Source organism: Accipiter gentilis, chromosome 15, assembly GCF_929443795.1.
Source record: "Accipiter gentilis chromosome 15, bAccGen1.1, whole genome shotgun sequence".
Classification (NCBI taxonomy): Eukaryota; Metazoa; Chordata; class Aves; order Accipitriformes; family Accipitridae; genus Astur; species Astur gentilis.
Genome location: NC_064894.1, coordinates 5,105,220 through 5,128,104, shown reverse-complemented (window position 1 = coordinate 5,128,104; position 22,885 = coordinate 5,105,220). Strand labels below are relative to the sequence as shown.

Below are 22,885 nucleotides of genomic sequence, written 5' to 3'. Positions count from 1 at the left end.
TTATGTTGTAGATATTGGGCCGGTGCACTTACAAATGCAAGGCTAATCTCTGTTTCATGACTAGGTGTAATTAAGCTGAAATCTTTTAATTCTGCAATCAGTGATTTGCACCTAAGGATTTTTTGTTGTTGCTGCCTTTTTTTTTTTTTTTTCTTACAGTCCATATATATTGTCTTGCAAGGTGACTGTTTGTGTTTTTCTTAGCTGGCTTGTGATAAACAAGGTGGAACTTGCCAGAAGAGGAACTCTTTTTTTCCTTTTTTTCAGAAGTATTGTTATAGGAAATATATTTTCTTACCCTCCTGTCCTTCAGGAGACCTCATGCAGGGATGTCAGTACCTCCTCGCCGTGGCAGCTTTGTGAAGTTGGGCACCTTACTGAGAGTTTCATAGCTTGTCCTGGTAGCTGTGTTAAGGAGAGGGTGAGTGGATCCCGTGGCTCTGGCGTGGTATACAGATGCCAAGTGCTAGGAATTCCTGGAATGTGGAGTTGTGCAGCACTGATAAAGTTTGCTTTGTTTCCCTAGTGACTTGACCCATTGAGAAAATGTGGTTCCCTAGGAAGCTTTAATAGCTCAAAGTTGATATTGAATAAAGGGAAAGGCCCCAACATAATTCTGCTTGTTTTCACCTGCTGCCTGAAAGATTAATTTTCTTAACCTTAGTATAGAAAATATAACCCTGAGTTTTGAAAGTGATTTATAGAGATCCTTCACACTTATCAGTTTGAGTAAATACGCCGCGGGCTTCTGCGTTCCAGCTATGGTCTTTTCATAACCTACTCGGTTTACAGTGTGGTAATTTCATTTGGGGGCAAGAAAGTTTCAACGAAAAAACACCTTCTAATTAGAGTGATATAATCACTCTGCTTGCCTGCTGCGGTTTCATATGACTTCAGAAAAATAGTTGAGTGATTAATCTTTAATTTTCCCCATCATTAACTTAATAAGGAAATGGGAGATAGAATGAAAAACAAACAGCAGAACTGTACAACTGGGACGTTATTATGCCAAATCTTTTTGGCTTTTTCATTTGGTGAGAAATGCCATTCTGCCAACTATGTGAAGTGTAGCAGCAACTGCTTAGCTCGGATAATTTGTAGATATCTTCTAACAGGTTTGAACTTTATTGAAGCCTTTGCAGAGTTTGCTACAAGACTTCCTCCTTCTTCCCCACAGTCCCCTGTGGGTTGGGTGGGTTTTTTCCACGGTTTTAATTGGAAGCAAGTGTTGCATAAACTAACTTCTAGTATCACATAATTCCCTCGCATCCGCTTCTCTGTTGGGAAGGAATCCATCCTAGACACTGTAGTGAAATACCCTTAGAAAGGGTTTGGTTCTATTTTCGTGCTGGTTGCTATCTTTAGTCACTGTGCTGATAAGCAAACTTAGTTGTGGAGTAGTGCAGTTTATGTAATGAACGTGACGGGATTGCTCTAGTCTCTTGGAGAACAAAACAAATGCGACAGTCGAAGCAAGTTGCTCTTTTCATATCTCTTTATTTTAATTCTTACTGGATGTAGAATAGGCAACATAATTCTGGAAGTATAATGCTTGAAGAGAAAATACGCCTGGCTGTTTGCAAATGTCCCTCTGGAAGTCGTACTTTTATTTCATTTGTAAATACTTATGAAAACAGTCCCGTGTACATCTGTGGGTAGCAAGACAGCAACAGAAGTTGTAGCGATCTTAACTAACCTGCTCGGAGGCCTCTGCATGTTAATAATATAAAGTAAACAGCTGAGGAATGTGTATTGCTGTTGACAGTGAGCGACTGTAAACATCCTCGACTGGAAGCTGTGAAGCAGCAGATGGGGCTTTCAGTCGGATGTTTGCAGCTGCCAACTGCCACAGACGTCAAGAAATGTTTGACACCTAAAGCATAGTTGTCTGTTTAAAACTTCTATTTGGTTTATCACAGACATATGAATTTAGGCCAAACTGCGTACTGCTTAATCTTTCTTGTGAAGTCTGTGTCTGAATATCTAGAAGTTATCCAACCTCTGCTAGGAAAAAGAGCAGAAATGAAATCAATTAGGTTATATTTGTAACTGCAAACTCAATTCTGAGTTTTCAGAGGTGAGTTTCTGTGCAGCTTGCTTGGCTGTACGGGTTGCTTGGCTTCGTTTCCAGACTCTGCTACAAAGTTTTTACAAGATTATTTCACATATTTAGCATCTCTGCAATGGTTCATTTAGAATTTGAAATCCTAAGCCTTGTAGGAAGCAATCACTTAGAGGAGTTATGGAAACTAAAAATACACCAATTAAAGCAACTGTGGAAAGGAAAAGTATAAAAAAAAAAAAAAAAATTTTTCCTGGATGAGGCCCAACCCTACAAAACGATGGGGAGGTGAGGGAGATTTCATGCGACCAGGTTCATCTCTGATGTATCACAGCGTCTCAGCTGTCTGAGGTTCAGTGATCCTCCCCCTTCTCCCTTTCCTTTCATTCTTCTTCCCTCCTCCCTTTCAAAAAGAGGAGGAAGTGCTGAATGCTGATTCATACTTTTCTAGAAGTCAGTAGAGACAATTTCAAGACTCCGGTCCTGCCAACTAGTTTTATGTGTGGGTGGACCCCTGTGCTTAAATATGACCCCAGGACATAGAGAACAGTTTATGTGATTGGGACGGTATTTAACGATGATTGCTATCGTACCAGAAAAAGAGCAGTGAGGTTGTAGCATATAACTGATTTAAGTTGATACTGAAAGCACTAGTGTATTCACTCTTGAGAGAAGATATGCATCTTGTTGGTATGTATGTTAAATATCTACGCCTTCAGTAAAGAGCGTTTTGTTGTTAACTTGTTTTTTCTTGTCATCGGTATCCTTGTTTCTCATATATGTATGCATGCTCATATAAAAGTATGAGGGGACATAATCTGTGCATTAATCTGTCCTTTTATGTTTCACATGAGACACAGATAACCTAAGATTCTGTGGAGTTTCTGACTTTTTTTTAAAGGAGCTAATGTCCTGGTCGGAGTTGTTATAAAACATTATTGACATGTTGGTAGCTAAAGCAGTGTGTGCAGTGTCAAAAAAGTATGCTCTATATTTGAGGAGACTTCACTAATCCATGCTTTGCAAATAGCTTTCAGTCTAGATTCATACACTTGCCGTAGATTCAGCTTATATTGTGTTTCAGTAGTTCTTGAAGGCTCCTGTTAGGATTAGCACTGTACATCATCTTGCGTGTTTCACCGTCAGTAGTAAGGTACAAGCTCTCCCAACAAGGGATTACAGTCTAATTCGAGACCAGTGGCATCAAAGTGGAATCCCTATGGTGTGGGCAGGGGACAAACGGGAAGAGTGAGAGGAGAACCAGGGGGCAGAGGGATGGTCTTCGGAGTAACTGTCTGCGTGTGTAGGTGGCTTTGAGTTGTCTGCCTAATTAAAATGAAGACAGAAGACATATCTTCTTAGCCAGTTATTTGTCTGGCTATAAATATCATGAAAGGTGATGGTTTGGTTGGATGGTATGTGCATTTGAAGTTAGGACAGACTCTGATGAAGCTGTGTTTTCAGGTTGATCTTTTTTTCAAAGTACAGCAGAGGGAGCAGGTGAAATGGGCGGAGGTTTCCAAAAGCCTTTTCTTGCAAATCTGAGAAACTCTGAAAAGCTTGTAGTGAACTCGGAAGAAGAGTCAATATGAATGCAACATTTGACTTAAAAGTATTGCAAACTTAGTGACGTACTACTGACCAAGTTCAGGGCCAAGGTAGATGTCAGAGGTAGGGCTTACATTCACTGTAGAAGTAGCTGAATTTTCTGTGAGCATCTATGGCAAAAGAGAAATGAGAATTACTGACAACAGTGAGGTTATATTTGTGAACGATAGAGATGGGTGTTACTGTTGACAGTAACTGACTGTAGGACAGTAACGAAGAGAGTTGTAGTTCAACAAAGTTTTTAGGTGAGTGCTTCTGCAACCTTTCTGGGCTTAGAACCGCCTTTATTGACAACCCAGAGAACTTCCTAAGTGACCTTGCAATGAAATTCATGAAACTTGGACACTTGAGAAATGCTATCTAGGCAGAGGATTCTTGACATAATCTCCTCATCTGGAAAGCTTCGCTATGTATTTGAAGAAGAGGATTGAGCAATAGGAGAGAACTTGCTATAGGCAGAGTATTTAATATCAAAAGCATTAAGTACCTCCTGTGAAGATTTACATATTGATAGTATTTGTGCTTTGGCAGGAAATTCTTTCAATACCCATTCTATTACTCTTCTTCCTGAATTACGTACCGTCTCAAAGTTCAGCGTGTTTCCTCTTGGAAAATGTAGTAGTACGTTGGGACTGTTTTCTTCAGCCTCTAATCTCACTACATGCACATGAGGAGTTTTCTTCCAGAAAAACAGCTTCAGACACGTAACCCGCTCTTCTGCCAGCTACCTCTTAAAACCTGCCAGGGCTAAACTTCAGAAGAACATTAGAGCAGTGGTCCTTAATTTCTGTCTGTGGCGGACGCTGCCCGCTATGTTTGCATTACCCTGAATGCTGGTGTATGTTGTCTTACCTGGTACTTGTTGAGGTCACTGTCTCACTTGGAAGGCAGGGTCTTGCTTTCAGGCCCTGGCTTCAAGATTTGGGTAGGTAAAGTCAAGCTCTCTTCACCCCTCTACTGAATTAATGGACGTATTCTTAAAAAAGCCGCTTCCCTTCCCAGCCCTGTTTGAAAGGGAAGAGCGGTTTTTGTCTGAGGGGTCCCGGTTTTGACTCTGCAGAAGTTCTGTCTGCTGGCCGGGAAGGAGAGAAGGAAAAGGGGAAAGTCAACCAGTGCTACTTACCCGCACATGCTGTTTATGGAAATCATCTTTAAAATGACGGGGCAGCTGTTGGAAAAGCCACAATCCATCTGCCTACATATGCACTTGTTATGAAGAGAATACAGTTGATGATGTGAATGGAAAGCTTTCAGTACTGCGCTGCTGTTCCTACTCAAGCCACACTCAAAACCGTAAATTGTTCAGATATGTGCTTTAACTCTTTGCCTGAAAAGTGACAGTGTTTAATAGCCATGCTTCTTGGGGAGTTTTCTTTGTTAACGATATGTGAAATAGGCGTTATACAATGTGCTTGTTTTGTTTAAAAGCAGTAAAAGAAGATAATAATCCTGTAGCTCTACAACAAATCTGAATTGGAAAGGATGATTCTTCTGAGTTGAATTGGGTTTATAACTTTTTTCCCTTTAAGCAGTAATTTATAGACCAAGATGCATGAAATCACTCCTTTTTTTGTACTGATATATACAGACTGTTCTGTTTTTTCCTAAAGCTTCAAACAGTTATTATGAAACAAATAAACGAACAAAGGATATGAGAAGGAAGCCACGTGCCGTGCAGTGACATAGTGTTTTTCCAGATGATGGCTTGAGGCATCTTTTTTAGCTGTGGATGTAGATGTAGCTTCTTTATTTAACAATACTTCTCTTGATTTAATATGGATGGCCGGCATTTTGCTCCTATTCAGACTTCCTGTCACTGGCACTTGATTTTTCTTGTGAGTAAATTGGAGATATTTTCAGTAAGTTTCTGTCTTGTGTTGCTGAAGACTTTTTCTTCCCCCCTTTGATTAAATACATACCTCCTTTGATAATGCAGAGCATAGAAAATGAACTTCAGAGCTTCTGCCTATAGCAAGCCAAGAATATCAGTGGAAGAGAGGGATATTGCTCAGGGTTTTTTTGCAGTCTCTTCTGGATATCCAGGTATATTTCAGTCAATAGTTGGTCTTTCAGCATCTGCCTGGAGGAGCTCTGAGCCGTTCTGTCCTCTTCATTGCGCATTTTTTAATTTTTTTTTTTATTTTTATTCTTGTCTTGTGTAAGGGCAGAGGATTTGCTTTTAGCTCTCCAGGATGCTGTGCAGAGGTCTCTTGTCTGTTTGCTTTCACCAGATCACTTGTCTCTCTGCCTTCCCCTGACTCACCTTTATTCATTAGATGCAACTTAAACTGCTTGCTTTTGTCTTCAAGGCAATCACGGCCTATACATGTATTAACTCCCACATCCAGTTGTCCTGTAATGCTGTTCTCCATTACTGGCTTGAACTTTTTCTGTCTTTTTCAAACTCTTCAAACTTTTTTGCTCAATTTCAGAAATAAAAGGCTAATCAGTCAACAATCTTTCTAACTACATTGTTGTAGTAAAAGCTTTGGGAAGAGTTTGTGCACTCTTCTGAAGGCCATAAGCCGTTAAGAGATCTTCTTACAATAATGTTTATAGTACTTCTTTTTTCCCTTGCCCTCATCACCTTCTGTATACTTTGAGAGTAGGATTAATATTTTCTTATTGCAGTGTTGACTTTGCAGAGTTGATAGCTGCATTTCTGATGTGTTCTGCCACTTCTGGGGAAACTGCCTGCTTTATCCTGTGCAGAATGGTGAAAACATTTTACTTCCTTCAGAAAGGTTTTCACCATTCTGTATAGCAACATGTATATCCTTTATGTTTCTTTATATATATGTGCTTGGAACTAATTATATTAAGAAATTCTACTATACAAGGCTGATATACTCTGCCTTGTATTTTTGACTGTGTGTACATATGCGTATACACACATGTATGTGTACGTGTGTCAGGGAAGAAGAAGAAAGAGGCAAAGGAGGCTGTGCAAATGGCTCATTTTTTTTCCACCTGTTGCCTAGATGTGTGTGTTGAGCAGAGTAGACCAGCTTTGTGTTCTAGAAGTTCTTAATACAATTAGTTTCAAGCATTCTAGCTGTGTTTTATTTATGACGTTATTCCGTGGAATATGTGCTCATCTGAACCTCTTGATCAAAAATTGTTCATTGAAAAAAAATAAAGCAACCGAATATTCTGTTTAAGTTAAGAGCAAATGCTGCTCGCTCTTTAGAGCACGGATCTTATTAGTGTGTCAGCAATTTAATGTATGGAGACTAGAATGAGCTGTGAAGTTCCTCTATTTTGATTGTTGAAAGCTATGTAACCCTAAAGCCTTTCTGCATATCTGATGTGATTCTGGGATTCATAGCAGTGATTAATTCTATAGCTATAAATGCTCGTCATCAACATCCTGAAATGTTTTCAAAACATACGGAGGGGTTTTTAACAGCTTAACTAAACAGTGGTGAAATAAGGGAAGGCCTATGTGAAACACATTTACAACAGTACTTACTACCTCATAGAACCATAGAATGGTTTGGGTTGGAAGGGACCTTAAAGATCACCTAGTTCCAACCCCCTGCCCTGGGCAGGGACACCTTCCACTAGACCAGGTTGCTCCAAGCCCCATCCGACCTGGCCTTGAACACCTCCAGGGATGGGGCAGCCACAGCTTCTCTGGGCAACCTGTGCCAGTGCTTCACCACCCTCACAGGGGAGGATTTCTTCCTAATATCTAATCTAAATTTACCCTCTTTCAGTTTAAAACCGTTGCCCCTTGTCCTATCGCTACACTCCCTGTTAAAGAGTCCCTCCCCATCTTTCTTATAAGCCCCCTTTAAGTATTGAAGGGACACAATAAGGTGTCCCCGGAGCCTTCTCTTCTCCAGGCTGAACAACCCCACCTCGTTCAGCCTGTCCTCATAGGAGAGCTGCTCCAGCCCCCTGATCATCTTCGTGTCCCTCCTCTGGAGCCGCTCCAACAGGTCCATGTCCTTCTCGTGTTGGGGACCCCAGAGCAGGATGCCGTACTCCTTGCAACTGTACCTGCTATGAGAGTTTTTGGTCTTTGTATGAATAGTGATGTTCCTTGAGACACTCAAGCCAGTAACTGGAGCTTCTATGTAATGCATGGAAAGCAGTGGAAGGAAGGAAACTGGCTTAGGTCCTAGACTTATAGGGCAAGACCCAAGTAGGACCAGTGGGGAAAAGAGTATAAAGCAACATTCAAACAGTTCTGCAGGGTTGGCACAATGTCCTGTCTGCTAAACCATGCTAAACCTTCTCCAGCTCCTCTCCAACAAGTCTGCATGCACAGCAGCATCTTCACAAATATTTCAAAGACCCAGGTCAGACCCTTTTGGAATGGCTGTATATATTCTGCAGGGCTTGTTAGATGGGGCCCAGGGCTGTGACCCTGCAGGTGTACAGCTCTGACCAAAGGTGGCCCTGGAAATGGTATAGCAGCCGTTTGGCAGGTCACGTAAATACAGGTATATGTGAATCAGCTGGGTACCTCAAAAATGGTTACTTGCTTATTTTCTGAGCAATTAAGCTTCTTCACCAAGAAACAAATAGGAATTAAGATTCTGAAAGTAAGTAAGGTGTTGTCCTAAGGTGGGAAAACCACTAGAAATGTGGTTTCTCTGTCCCACAGTGGGTTTGTGTAGTTATCGTTACCTTTGAATGCTCTGTGAGGATTTAATTGTTCATGAAAGTTGGTAGGAAATACCTGTGAAAAGGATTCACATTGCTGAACTTACTAGAGCTGTGCTGTAGTTATATATGTCTGAGCTGGACTGTTCTAGGCTTACATTAATGAAGATGGAGAGGCCCTTTTACAGGACAATTTATATGATTTATTTTAGATACATATTTAGGAGTGGGATGACTTGTCCCCAGTTGCCCTGCTTATTTCTCTCCTTTATCTTCAAAGTAAGTCTAGGATAACTAGCTCAGGTGTGGGTATCTTGGCTTATAGAAGTCCGTATGTGGTCAGATGAATACAACCCTTTTTCTCAAAGGAGGAAATTCAAAAGGTAGAAAGCTTTTGAACAACACAAAGTGAAAGATGAAATATGAACAGCAAAAGCGGAGCACTTTGGAATGGCTTACAAAAATCTTACTAGTTGTGGAAGAATCCGTAATCAAGGGAGATAGCAGAGATAAAATGTCTGAGAATAGAGGTGGAAATGGCTCTTAAAAATATTCTTTCCCTTCCTCCTGCCACCAGAAATCCCTAAATAGATGGCTGTCAGCTTTTATTCCATGAATATAAATTAGCAGATAATGAAGCAATGTATAAAATTAGTAAGAAAATGACATGGAGGGAGGGAGGACAGCTGGACAGTCAGAGAAAGAAAGATTTTTATTAGAAACAAAAGTAACTAATGTTGATGCCATGTAGAAGTCGAAGTCATAGAGCAGTGCCTAAAAACAACAATACTTGATAGATTTGTCAGGTATGCAGTTAAAAAGCTAGATTTTAGTCAGATACAAACGTTGATGGCATTCTTTCCACTTCAGCAAGCCAGGAGCGTGTTTAACAACAGCTATTAAAATGTGATGTAACTTAGAATATGCCAATAACTTGTATCAAGGAGCTAGAGAGGAGTAATATGAGAAACTCTGTGGACTGCTAAGCTAAAATTAGAGTATTCCAAATTACAGGTAGAGACTAAATTGTGCTGGGGCTTAACTGGGTGAGTAGAGTGTATGACTGCTTATAGGCTGTCAGCTTGACATGGTTTTGGACAGAAGTACTGAAATAGGACTTGGACCAAAGTAGGTAAGTGGAGTAAATCATACTGGGAAATGGAACTCATCTACTGTGTCATCTTTTAATTTTATTTCAGGTTAAGTCAGGCAGATCAGTAGCTTCATACAAACACTAGCCTTTATGATTTATTTCAGGATATTGGATTTGGCAACCCAAACATCCTGATGGAAAAAAATTGAAATAGTAAAAAGTCTAAATATGATGTCTCAGAGGGATTAAACATTGGTGAACAGATTTAAAACTATAATTGTCAATGAATAATTGTTGTTGAGTGGTATGTTTCCCTGGGGTGGAGAGAGGTAGGCATTGATTCTTTATCTTCTCTTGGTTTCTTTTTTTTTTTTGTTGGTTTACTTAGAGGAAACCAGAGTTATTCCTGTTAGCTTACAAGTGAATTAAATATTGGAAAGGTACAATGAAGATGGGAACAGGTCATATAGCAGTGTGCTTGTATTTCTTGGGCAGCAAGCTGGTACTGTTCCTCTTGAACGCAACCAAAATGTATATATACATGTTTAGAAATCAGAAAATTAAGGTGTGTTTATAGTTCACTTTTCTGTTTGTGAAAAATGCATTGCGGGTGCCTACTGGATGATGAGTTGAAGGAGTTGTAAGAATATGTGCTTTTAAAAGGCAAAGGAAAGAATTATGTGGAATGCTATGCCTCCAGGATGAATTTATGTTATAACAGTGAGGAGTTAGAAAAATGACACAACGTAGGCCTGGGTGGTATTTTGTGCTTTTCTCTAGCAGTATGTGTTTTTGAGGATAGTTGGACCGTGGCTATGACCTAGTATGTAGCTTCTGTGTTGGAAAAGGGAAGGCAAGGTAGTGGGGAGTGCTAAGAGATAGGGGAATAGAGGGAGGCACGAAGAAGGAATGTCTTGCTCAGCAAAAAAAAGGAAAATGAGAAAAAGCAAGCTAGTAAAGCTGAAAACGTGGAATGGACAAACATGGGAAAAACCGGTACCAAAACCTTGAAAACGAGCACTGCAGATGATGCTTTTGAAATGCTTTGATTTTTTTTTTCAGTCCGGGTTTTGAGTCGAGCAGCTGAGCGTGACGGTGAGGCGCACGATGTCAGCAGCGTACGCACCTCGGATGGTCTGACCAAAAGCATTCGTTCTGCGTGCCCCAGCGCGAGGGTGGAAGCGGAGCACTGACCAGCCCTGTGGGGAGCCGGGGGGGACCACAGCGTGGGAGGGATCGGCCGTTAGCTGAAGGTGTCCCCGGGGGCCCTAACTTTGCTTTTGAGCAGGAGAGATGGAATGCTTAATGTCTTCTGAAAGTCAGGGCTTTAGGATTGATCTCTACGCAGTCAGCGAAGAATGCGGGTTTTGTCAGAAAATGTGGTTGTGCTGTTTTGACTCCTAAAGAGGATCTTCAGGGTCCTCTTATGGCTTGTGTTGGATGGTGTTTTTGAAAGGAGTAGAACTTGGCTATATAAAAATAACGCGTTAAAAGTGTCATTTGAGAGTTCAGAGAGTTGTCCGGTCTCGGCCCTGGAGTAGCTGAGCTACGGATTACTTCTAACACTTCAGGATACGACACCACTACGAGCTGAGGTTAATAGATCAAATTCCTAAGTCAGTCAGTCTCTGATTCATCTTTTAAGTGTTGTTCCAGGTCTTCAAAGTAAGCCAAACTCTCTACAGCAACAAATGTTTCTACTTCTCCGAGCATACTGAACAAGTAAATAAAATAAGTTCAGCAAAATCCAAATGCAGTTTGGCAAGCCTGGATACTTACTGCTGGAAATACTTGCCAAAATTGCCTTGGAAAAGCTCTTCTCTGTTTTCAGTAGACTTGGAATTAATTCAGACAAGATCTCAGCTCTCTCTCCATGGGAACGTTGTGACTCTCCTAAACATTCCTACTACTGGGTGGATTGTGTGTAATGAGTATAGCTATAGAAGCGCTGGGTGCAGGGTGGTTTCCTTGCACAGCGTCTCTTGTCTCTGAGCTCTGAGAACTGGGTTACAGCTACGTTAGTGGAATCATTCAGATGCTTGTTAAATAAATGGGAAAGGAGGACTGCGTGTGCTTGTAAACCTTACAGTGAAGGGACAATGCTTTCTCCAGTGTTCAAACGTTAGTGGTTGTTCTGTCCAAGTCTGGCCTTGGTGAAGGTCTGATTTCTGTAGACAGAACACAGTCAGGAGGGCTTCTGGGTTAACAGCCAGGAGATTAATTATCTTCTCTTGGAAACAAATCCCAGAAGATAGAGGAACCAAAGAATAATGGAAAGAGGTCTATGCTAATACCCTTCAGTGTATGTTTTGGTTTTTTTTCTTCCCCCTTCAAATTTCTTGTGCTGGTAGTAGCACAAATACAGATTAGATGGTACGGTTTCAGTTCAGGCTGTTTGCTAGCAGTAGGGAGCAAATGGTTTGAGGCGTTAGTTAAGCTTTCCAGGTATATGTGATGATACGGAAAATAGTATTTTTACACTTTGTGCAAAAGTAAGCAGGTGAAGAAAGAGAAATAGGTGATGGCAAACAGTAGCATTTGGGGGGTGGAGTGGGTGGGGATGAATAAATAGCAGTCTAAAGACAGCAAGAAAACTGCTGTGGAATTTGAAAGCTGTCATAGGTCTTGTTTCCTCTTTTATTTATTTTTTTTTAATTTTGTATTCCTAACCTGACAGAGAGTAGAACATTCAAGCTATGCAAGATGCTGGTGTGGCCAGTAATGATGCCTAAGATGGATGTTCGAAGCAATTTAGATGCCAAAAATTAGACAGCATCTCCCTCTGGAGGTCTTTAAAGGCATCTCTGTCTGTGCAGGGAACCTTGTACTTAGGAAAACTGCATCATTAAGTTCCTAAACCTTGGAATTATCCTGGATACTCTAGTTGCTTCTACCCCACCCTGCACGTTCAGTAAAAATACAATATATGGCAGAACCAGACAGGTCACTGACTGAATGGCAGAACTAACCTGTTCTGTATGAGTGGGTTTTATGCACTATACTAAAGAGAAGTTGATTAAGGCAGTTCACGCGGGCAGCTTGTGTAGAAGACTGGCAAAAAGCTTCTAGTCTAATCTTCTGGCAAGTGAATAATTGATCTAGGGAAGAAATTACATTTGGCTGCTTCTTTAGAAGATCAGACCCTAAAGAAGTTACTGCAAAGGCCAAATCTCTTACATAGTACCAAAACCCCAATAATGTATAGCCTAAGACTATTCTACAAGTGATAGCTAGCATCTCGTCAATTGGTGAAAGAATAGAGGGTGCATTCTGTTCATGACTGATGAAAAATATTTAAGTTTTATACTTCTGCACCAAGTTTCTACGCTCGCTCTCTTCAGAGTCGGTAAAAATTTAGTTGGTAGAGCCACTGAGGCCTGGATAGCAGCCCTCTGGTCACCTTCCTAAACATAGTGCCCGTTAGGATCTCTAAAGCACTGGTGAAAATTGGATAATGCTGATGGATGCAACCTGGGACCTGCAGGGTTTACAACAGCGGCAACTGCAAGTGAGGTGGAAGTCCCAGAATGTTTAAACTGACAGCAGATACCTATGTCTAGGGACCTGAATTACACCCCAAGTGTCTGCTGTAGGATAAGCTGAATCTTTCTGTAGGCTCTTTTGACTGTAGGGGAAGTTTATGTGTCTTTATGTGGTTTAGGTGTCTTATTGGGAGTTGAATCCTACCCTGAATGTCTTTGTCTTGTTCTTCTTGAATCTGTAAATAGCCAGGCATACCTGTTTGGATAAAACCCATGTAAGAAGTTCTAGGGAGAATCAGGATTTCGCCTGAGAATGTCAAAACGGCGTATTTTTTTATAGGTCTGTGCAGTGTTACATTGTGGTGAAGTGTTGACAGTGTTCAAAGATAATCTGGCATTTCATTCCCAGAGTAAGTCTCTTTTCCCTTGAGAAGTCTCTCAGGATTTAGTATGGCTTTTATTCTTTTTGAAACTATATTGTCCCTCCTGTCTGTCGTCTAATCCACGTGGATGTTCTTCTGTAGATCCATATGCAGAACACGTGGGAGCTTTGTGAAGTTGGTAACGCTGTGTTTGTCCTCTACCATCTGACAGCCTAAAGACAGGAAGCTAAAGGGTTTCAATGTCAAGATGGATCAAATGGAGTATATTGGAAACCTGTAAACAAGAATTCTGATCTACCCTCCTTTCCCCCTTAAGTCTGCACCATAGCAACTATCTACACAGAAGGATTTCATGTCTTGTATGAGGAAATCTGTAGAGAAGCCTTGTTGTTCTTTTGTTTGTTTCTGACACAAAGATACTACACAAACATATCTGGTGCTGTCTTGGAAAGTTGGGTGTTTCATTCCTGGGAGGAACTGAATTCAGGTATCAGCTTTGCTAAAAGATCTTATTTTTCTGTTACGCTTCCTTCCATGTCAGTGTGCTGAGTTGAAAATCCGATTGTAAAGGAGCTGTGAACTCATATCGAAAAATAATGTGCAAGTTTTCTAATCTGAGCATTTCTCCTTCTCAGCAGGAAGATCTGCAGTTTTTCCACGTTAGTTAAATGGAATTAAATGGGTAGCTTTAGGAAAAAGGAGAACGCGTTTCAGTGCTTCGGTACAGAGTTAGAATGATTAAAATTTGGAACTGAACACATTTTCGCCTCAGGCATTTTGCATTTGCTGCTTATGAGGATAGAGTTATTTCAGAATGATTTGGATCTTTTGTCAGTATCGCTGATTTAAGACTGGTTTAGCCCTTATACTGCCGAGTGGACGTGTGTTGAGGGGAAGAAGGGGCAACTGTTTCTCATTAGGACACAGACAAAAACCTGCAAGTGTAAAAATAAAGGTATGGAAAGCATCTTCCTTGCAGTAGTGTCAGCTGGACCCAGTTCTAAGCCTGTCTGCTACTTTTCTGTGGTTATAGATGTGGGTTTTTTCCACTGCCAACCGGCTGTTTGATGTTCGTGAAGGCGCTTGCGCAGCGGGGCTGAAGCTTACGTGTTCCTGCCTGGGTCCGCACCGTGAGGTGCACGCGGTCTGCCTTGAGTTCAGAAGTGCTTATTGTCCACAGTTTCTCTTGACTGACTAAGCGTACTCATTCATCGTAGCTAAAACAGATTTTAAAGTGTTTCTGGGAAGGGTATTGGTGCTTTAAGTCCCTCAACCTTCTGGCACTTGCTGTCTTATATAGGGGAACATGGGTGACTAGACTTGGTCATTGTCAATGCTTCTCTTGCAGAGAAGTTTTCTAAACTGGCGGCAGACTACACTTGCCAGGGGTATTGAGTTACGAGATAGTGTTATATGCAGATATGCATTCTCCTCTAGGAAAGCTGTAGAATAAGTAAATGCTCCTAACTGCATCTGTAGAGTGTCTGCTGTCTGTTTTAGATAATAGTGAAGTATCTTTGTTGCTAGAGATTCAGTAGCTCCTAATAAAACTTGTACAGTTCAACGTCTAATGTATGGATACAGCATTTTTGCTTTAAAAGTAAGTCGTTTTTGACTTTCTAAAGATGTTTCCACGGCTGCAGCAAATCTGTTCTGTCGTGTGAAGTATGTGAGTGGAAACAGCATGTGCTAAAAATTGCATCATGAACCAAATCAGGGTTGTGACATCCATTGTATATTGAGAAATAGTTTGCATTGCATTTCAGTTGCTTACTGAAAAGGACATCTGAAGGTATAAATCCTCTAGTTCTCATTGTAAGCAATAAATCGTGTCTCTGATTTGATTGCATTTTGTTTTGTGTCGCTAATACTGTGCTTTAATTTGCTGGAATTGATTTGCTGGAACCAGTTTTCTCCTCTTGAGAGAACCATCTGCTGGTGGGAAAGTTTCTTTGAGCTGACCAAAGAAGTAACTAATGGACCTTTTCCAGTCACTTTAAACTTAACAAGAACAAAATATTTGCATTTTAGAAAACAAGGTGTATGCTTTCAAATCTGGTCAGAGAAATTACTATTGTTTGCAGTAAATTCTGCTGCAGAAAAATTGTGTCAACCGTCTACCTTTCTAAAGAATCTGAAGATGCGTGATGTAAAACTGAACATTATGCAGTCTTCACTTCCACATTTATCATTTCAGAATGGAGGATTTTATTGTTTGAAAAATTTAAAATCTGAACCTAACTTAACTTTCAACTTCCTCTTCGGTTCCCATTTTAGCATCTCTCGACATTACTGTTGTGTTGGCGGGAGGTGTCATGTTGCTGGGCTCTCGAGAACAAAGTTTTCTGACATTGGCATGAACGGCACCAGGACAGATTTTCTGTTATGAAGAGGGTGGATGTGTTACCATGCTGCTTAAATTTGGGTTTTGACCTCTGCTGAAGTGGCTAATGGTGACGACAGAGTAATTTCTGATACTGTCCGGTGGTAGTTTCAGTGCAGCTTGTGCAGCCTGCCGGGGCTGTGAGCAGGCAAATGTCAGTCGCTGCAATCTTGAAGAGAGAGTAGGGTATTTCTAGCTGGAAACATGTCAGAATAGGAGAGAAGGTAGACATCATGGCTCTTTCATCTCATCACAAGGCGCTCCGATTATTTCGCGTAGCCTCCTAACAAACAGCCCGTGTGGCACTTGCCATCAGCCCTCTCTTCGCGTTTGCGTTTAGCGCAGAAGGTAAAATCGGGCTGTTGCTGAACCCTGCCTAACATGTCAGTTCTTCAGATAAGACCCGTAGAATTGCAGCGCTGGTCAAAAATATCTCCAGAAAGGAAGTACCGGAGCTGCTTACATCCCTTTCTTCTCCCTTTAATATTTGGCAGGCTTTCACTTAGCTTGGTCAGGAAGTTAATATGGGGTGGTGGTTGGAGAGGTCACTTATATCGAGCAATCTGAAATACTAGCTGCCTGCTCTCATCTTTAGCCAGGAAGGGCACAGGCAGAACCGTAGGTGGTCGCTCGATTTTTATTTTTTTTAAATTTTATTTCATTTTTTTTCCTATGCTGCTTCTGAGATTTCCTGGTGTTGTAAGACTTGGGAAGGAAAACAAAGCCTCTGTCCACTGTTTGATGGTTGGGTCTAGAAGGGGTTTCTTGTAAATTACTTTTTGTGAGAAGTAGCCTGCTAAGCTTCGTAGCAGAAAGAAGCTCTGGAGGTGAGTGGCACCATTCCAGGTTAGCACAATGATTCACAGCCCTGAGCGGGGCAACAGGATGCGATTTAGCAGCCTTGATGGGGGAGGAGGCATGGAAACTTTTAAAAATATTATTTCCATTGCCAGGCCATTTACTTACGAAAATTCTTATGCTGGAGCCTGTCTCTGCCCTTATCTTCTGCTGCTGACCCCCGGGTTTCTTCCTTCCTGCTTCTCGGATGGAGCCTGGATATCCACGTTGTCTCTAACCGACGCTTCTTTGCCTCCTGCTTCCTACCAGCCGCATCTGTCATAGTCATCAGGCGGGTTGTAGGGCTGGAAGTGAGGTAGAAACAAGAAAAAAATGTGATGCGTTTTTCTCTTAGGCCTGCTTGCCTTGTCTTATACGTTGACCGTAGGATGTTAGGAGTTTGATGCGTGGGCAAAATGCATGCAGAGAACAGCTTTCTGCTTTATTCCTGTGTTAGTAACGGAGATTTGAAAACTCTTCAATTACCAGATGGACGGGGTTTTCTGAAAGTTGTAGTTCTCATGAACTTTGTGAAGCTTAGGGTTTATATATCCTACCCTTGGATTATAGTTGTCTGTGTTTATTTGTTTAAATATAGGGTACAGCATGTACTATTTTGATGTACTATTTTTGATGATCACTGTATTGTTCCACTTCCTTAAAATAAATAAAATAAAAATAGGCTAATACTTAGCAGCATGCTAAGTGGTGAAAGGTTGATGCTAATTAAATAGGGTTGTCAAAGTGCATATATGAAGAATTACAGATGGTGCAGAACCTTTGTAAATGCTTCAGCTACCCCTGCCTTTAGACTGCCCAAACTTTGTGAAAATACAAAGTTTTTCAGTGCATTTAAAAAAAAAAAAAAAAAAAATCAAAAAAACACAACCAAAAAGTATTCCTTTGTTTTGTATTGGCACTATTTGAGCCCCTTATTTGTACGTGTATAAGTTAGGCAGCAAGAGGAGAGGTGGGGATGGAAATACAGAACTGTTGCTAAATTGGTACCTTTCAGTTCCTTTGTTCAGCATAAGATTTACTATAACCGCAGTAAAATAGATGTGGTTTTTAAAGAAGCCTTCATATAAAATAACTAAAAAAATGTATCAACATTTGACTAATGCTTAATTTACTACTTTTTAATGAAAAAAACCCCCAACCAACAAACCAAACCCCAAACTGCTGCTTGCTTCTTTTTTTCTTCATACTATTTTTGTTCCAAAGTATCCTATCGGTGACATTGCTGTTTCTGTAAACACTGTCCATGGGCTGGCTCCGGGACTCTGTTTGTTCAGAGTGTGAGTTGGGAGACTCCCTTCCAACAGAGGAAATGGGCCGATGCGTTAAGCTCTCGCTGGAGATTGTTCACGTCCACAGGAGCTATATCCTCTGCAGGAAAACAGAGCTTGGATTCATGCCACAGCGTGTCCGTGATGTTAAGGAGTGGGAGAAGCTGTGTGTTCCTTGCCCACTTCAGCAGTAATCTGCTAATTGAGGGAGGGGGTGAGAAAACAAAGCGGAGTTTGATGAAATTTAAATGTGACACTTAATCCTGTTAGTACACAGAGGAAAAAGCTTTGTGTTGCGTGGAGGGGAGGGAGAGGAGCTATTGAATTTACCTGAAATCTATGCATCCGGAAAAACCAGATCAAATGGGATCTGGATCCATGCCTTGTTTCAAATACATCGTCTTTGCCAAACAGAAACCTCAGCTGAGTTTCTGTAAAACTGAAGCCCTGCTTGTTTTCATCCCGCAGCAACTGTTGTTTAATACAGATGAGCAACTTGATCTTCATGGGTTGCTCACATACCATAGTGATGAGCCTCACCGAAATACTAATGAAGAAGTTTTAAGTTTACTGCCTATTTAGGAGAAAAGGAAGTATGTTCAGGTGAGTTTTGGTACTATCTTTATGTTCAAGTGGTGAGTTTAAATCCTTTTTTCAGTTTTAGGGTTGCTGCTTCAAGTAATACCTATTACTGCTCTCAAATTTTTTCATTGGTGGTGTTGATTTGGCAGCCTGAGCCTAAAATGGGCTAAATAACTTATAAAAGTTGTCAGTTGCTCAGTGTGACTACAGCGTGCGGCGGTGCTGAGCATCGTGGTTTCTGCGAGATCCCTGATGTAGCTCTGGATCACAACGGGTGGATGTGCCGGGGGGAGCACGGGCCAAGGCAGCGCTGGTGGGGCTGGTAAGCCAGTAACACCAGTTCATTACTTAAATGTTTTTTCGTAGGCAGCGTGAAGAGGAAGGAGGACTGTGCGGGAGGCTATGGAGTTGGAAATTGCATTTCTGTTAAGGCGCAATGTAGAGGAAACCACAAATGAGGCTTGAGAGAAACTGCACCGTGGGGGGCAGAGGCTGACATTGTGATCACTGGAGGTAGAGAAGGTGGTTTAATGGGGGGAAGGATGATTGTAGACCTTGGCAGGCCTAGCCCATGACAGTAGCTGCTGTTTGATTCAACTGAGAAGGAGTAGTCATAAGAGAATGTATAGGGATGACTTTTAGGACTATTCTTTCTGGCAGTAGTTTTCTGGATGGGAGTCACAGCAAGATTTTTTGCCTTTCCTTCACTGGAGAACGTTGTGTAAAAGTGAACCTGGAAGAGTCACTGGATGGGACAGAAATGTAAGGATCAGTTGAAAGGGCTGCAATTTAGATTTTAGGCATAAAGATTCTGCAAGACTGGGTGTTGGTCTGGGTCTGTGGAGTTGCAAGTATTAATGACGTGTTTGAGTTGGCAGGCATATTTTTCTTGAAGCGATGGAGAGATGAAGAAAGATTTCATATGTACCATTGGACACAGATTTGAAGTAGAGGCAGTTTTCCGGACCATGTTCACAAGGGTGGCAATGTTTTAAAAATTGCGAAGTAGATCACCCAGAGACTGAATCTCCAGAAGAGCTTTTCAGGATCTCTGCTTTAAAAACAAATCGAAGATCTTCTGATGGGGGGTGCAGGGAAGTAGCTGAATAAGAGAGCTAGGTCTGGGCTGTCACAGAAAAGATGATTGACAACTCAAAATGCATGGGGATGGAATAGTGCAAATATCTTTGGACTTTGGCAAGAACACTGTTAGCTAAGTTAACCTGAAGAAGGTCTAGGATGGAAATAGAAAAGTGAAACTTGAGGCGAGTGGTGTGCTTACAGATTAAATGAAAATCTGGGTAGTGAATGAAGAGGTGAGGAGATTGAAGGATCTAAAATGGGGAAAATAGCTAAAGGATGGAAATTCCCTAATAATGCATACATTTCCATAAAACTTACTTCTAAATCCTTAAAAAAGGAATGTCATTAAAAAGAAATGAACCAACAAAACTATTTTAACATGGTTATAGTAACCTTAAGCATTAGCAATAGGAAATGCTTCCTGCATTGCTTAATTCTTGCTCTGTGAATTTAATAGCACTCTTAAACCAACAGCGGCAAGAAAAATTGACTGTACAAGTCTTTCAAGCATTGTGCCAAACCTCATTCCTACTTGTCCACGTAAAAATGACAACATTTTAGGTTGGCAATTTCCCTTTTCTTAAAAGCATCTTTATCTAGAACTTTTTTCAGTAGAGGAAAAAGGATGCATCCACCATATTCCATCTGGTCGGTTATGCAAATACTGCCTTGTAACTATTGAAATGCCAGCCTCTATCAAAGTCACACAGCTTGAATACCGTTTGCTGCAGTTCATTCAGCAGCAGAACTAGCTGCCTGGTGGGTGTAGAGGAAATGTTAGAGGCTAGCTGAACGTAGCTTAGGTAATTTGGAGAAGGACGCAAAAACCCCTTTGACGCTCAAGGGTAAACTTTTAATTCAAAGGTTTTAGGAAATGAAGTTGCACTAAACAGTAACTGACTGTAAGCTTCTTTCTACTCAAGTTTTGCTGCTGATGTGAAGTATGAAGTAGCTTTTAAATGCAGCTTTGCAGTTTTGCTCCTGCAGAAGCTGAAATTCTTCTTTCCTTCTGAAAACTTTGATTTTGAAGAAGTTAGATTTCCTAGGGAAAAGGGGCCAGCTATTCTATTATTCTGGCAGAGTGTGCAAGCTGGCTGTTGAGTCATGTCCTCTTGATGCTAGTAATGTTCTTGAGATTTCCTGAAGAGAGAGTGACTGGAATAGTACTTGTCACCTGGGCATATCGAACTCAGACTGAGCAAGTGGCACGTGTAAAACTGAGGCACTTGGGGTTGGTTTTTTCATGTTTTGAACGTGCAAAAAGGGGAGGAAAAATGACTTGCAGAAGAGCTGTTGTAGAAACAAGTGTTTACGTGTAGAGAATTTGAGGGAGAGAAGTTAACAGAGAGAAACTATGAGCCTCAAGGGTCTTTGCTACAATTAGAGCCAAGACTCATGAATTAAAAATTCCAGTTTAGAGAGTGCACATAAATTACCTCTTGTTTTAACCTGACAAAGGCTTGCAGTTGTATGGAACAAAATAGGAATTGTGCAAAGGTTTCCTGATGAAACTCAAAAGCAAGGTGAAACATGCTTGTAGGTTTTATATTTAATTAAGCACTTAGTCAGGTTTGCAACAAAACTTGCCTTCCCTCCCGAGTCTGTGATCAGACTCCTCCAAGAGAAACTTCTGAGACTACGTAGCTCACCTGAATTGGAGGGAGGTTCCAGGGCTTAGTTTTGGTACAAAGTTAGAGGCGCTTTTCCTTTGGACATAATTTTGATACCATGTTAAGTGGTTTGGGAGTTTCCTGTGAAGCGATTTACTTCAGATTCATTTTTTTGCGGTTGCTGCTGCTCAACTACTAGGTAGTTTGTACTCTATCTCCCCTTCAGAATTATTAAGGTAAATCTTCTAGGATGCTGCCTGCCTCTGCTTTTTATTTCTCTTTTCCATAGTAATATCCAAGTTGTCCAGCATCTATATTAAGAAAATATAAATGCTCCAAAAAAGACTCTGTCTATCTGTATTTTTGCTGCTCTTCCAATTTTACTTGAGATATGATACCATACAAAGGAAGTCTAAGAGTGCGATAGGCTTAAAACTTAAGTTGAAGCCTCAGAGCTGTGCTAAGACTGCCCTATAAGGCATGACAGAGATGTTTCAGCAAATTCCCTTCCTAGCCGTCAGCCTAAAAAGTTCATTTTCTGTTCACGGGTTTTTAATTTAACATAAAGTTTCCTTAAAATATATAATTTTCAAAGTTTCTTACGTTGGACTGTAAGAATATATGTGCACTGAGTTAACTGCATTTGGTAAGAAAATTGGAGAGGTTTTTTGTAAAGTCATGCAATGAGCCAGCATTCAAACCATAAACCTGGTTTCTTACATTACTCTTGTACTTTAGACATGAATTAAAAACAAAGTTCTCCTAATGTAAAATTCCATAGGTCAATGTATTTTTGTTGCTTTGCTTACTTGCATATTTCTCACAAAACAGTAATCAGGATGTCACTTGAGAATTCTTTGCTTGGTTTCTACAAAATCTAGTGTTCTCTTAATATGTGTTTTTGCTTCAAGAGTAAGACTTGTTGATTGTGGTAGGATAGAAAGCTCAATCTATAAACTAGGAAAGCTGAAAATTCTTGTGAAGGCTCAATAATAAAGGTTATATTTAGGATGGAGGAGTGGTTTCATTCCTTTTTTGACTGTTTTTAATCTATGCACTAATGGTCTAAAGTAAGTCCTGCCCTTTAAGTAGCCTGTGAAACTTTCCTGGTTATTAGCTTTAGTAGCAAAATGCGTAACTGAATTTGGACATTGAGCAGCAAAAATGTTTTTGTGCCACATTTGTCTTGCTGAAACTAATTTCTACCGTTGAGAAATTGTAAATTTTCATATTTGTTTGCATGAAGAAATGAGATAAATGCTGCTGTTAGAATTTTCTAAGTAAAATCGCCTCAGCTGGAGATGCTCTGGAGACACTTTCCTTACAACTCTTGTCAAAAATCAATGAGACGGGGAGAAGGTAGAAGAAGCCTCTGCTGTACCACAAGGACAATCATGCTAAAGCTTGTTTTGCAGAAAAGCTTTATTTAGCTTAGCAACCTCGTTGCTAAATATTCCCCAACACTTTGCAGCATAACCTAAGGAGACTCAGGTTATCTAGAAACAGAGGGAATGCGAACGTGTGGGGCGAAGACGTGTGCCGTAGCTAGAGAGTCTGACGAGCGTGAGGAAGGAGGGCGTTGAACCTTAATTGAAGATTATTTAACATCAAGCTGGTTCTTGATGTCCTGCGGCAGTAGAAAATGATGCCTGTTCTTCCAGCTCTGTATTTAATTTTTTTTTGCAAGTTGATAACATGCAAATGAGATCATATAGCATGCACCAGGGGCTGCTTCTCCCTATGAAAGTGAGATTTCCCATTTTGTGTGACTCTTTCCATTCAGGACTGATGGCAGGGCTGGATTTGTGTACCTGGACAGCTGGGGGTGTGTTAAATAAATATCCTTATCAGCCTGGAGT

At 40.8% G+C, this 22,885-nt stretch overlaps 1 long non-coding RNA gene across 2 annotated transcripts in view; it reads left to right on the top strand.

Moving 5' to 3' along the window:
* The window catches only part of LOC126046164 (uncharacterized), a 38,167-nt gene that overhangs the window by 9,763 nt on the left and 5,519 nt on the right, over positions 1-22,885 (top strand). The window contains exon 3 of one of the 2 annotated variants that reach the window (XR_007508239.1): positions 16,579-17,043. The exons of the other annotated variant lie outside the window; for it this stretch is intronic. This is a non-coding gene — a long non-coding RNA (uncharacterized LOC126046164). Of the gene's footprint in view, positions 1-16,578; positions 17,044-22,885 lie in introns of those variants that run through there. 2 annotated transcript variants of the gene reach the window in all.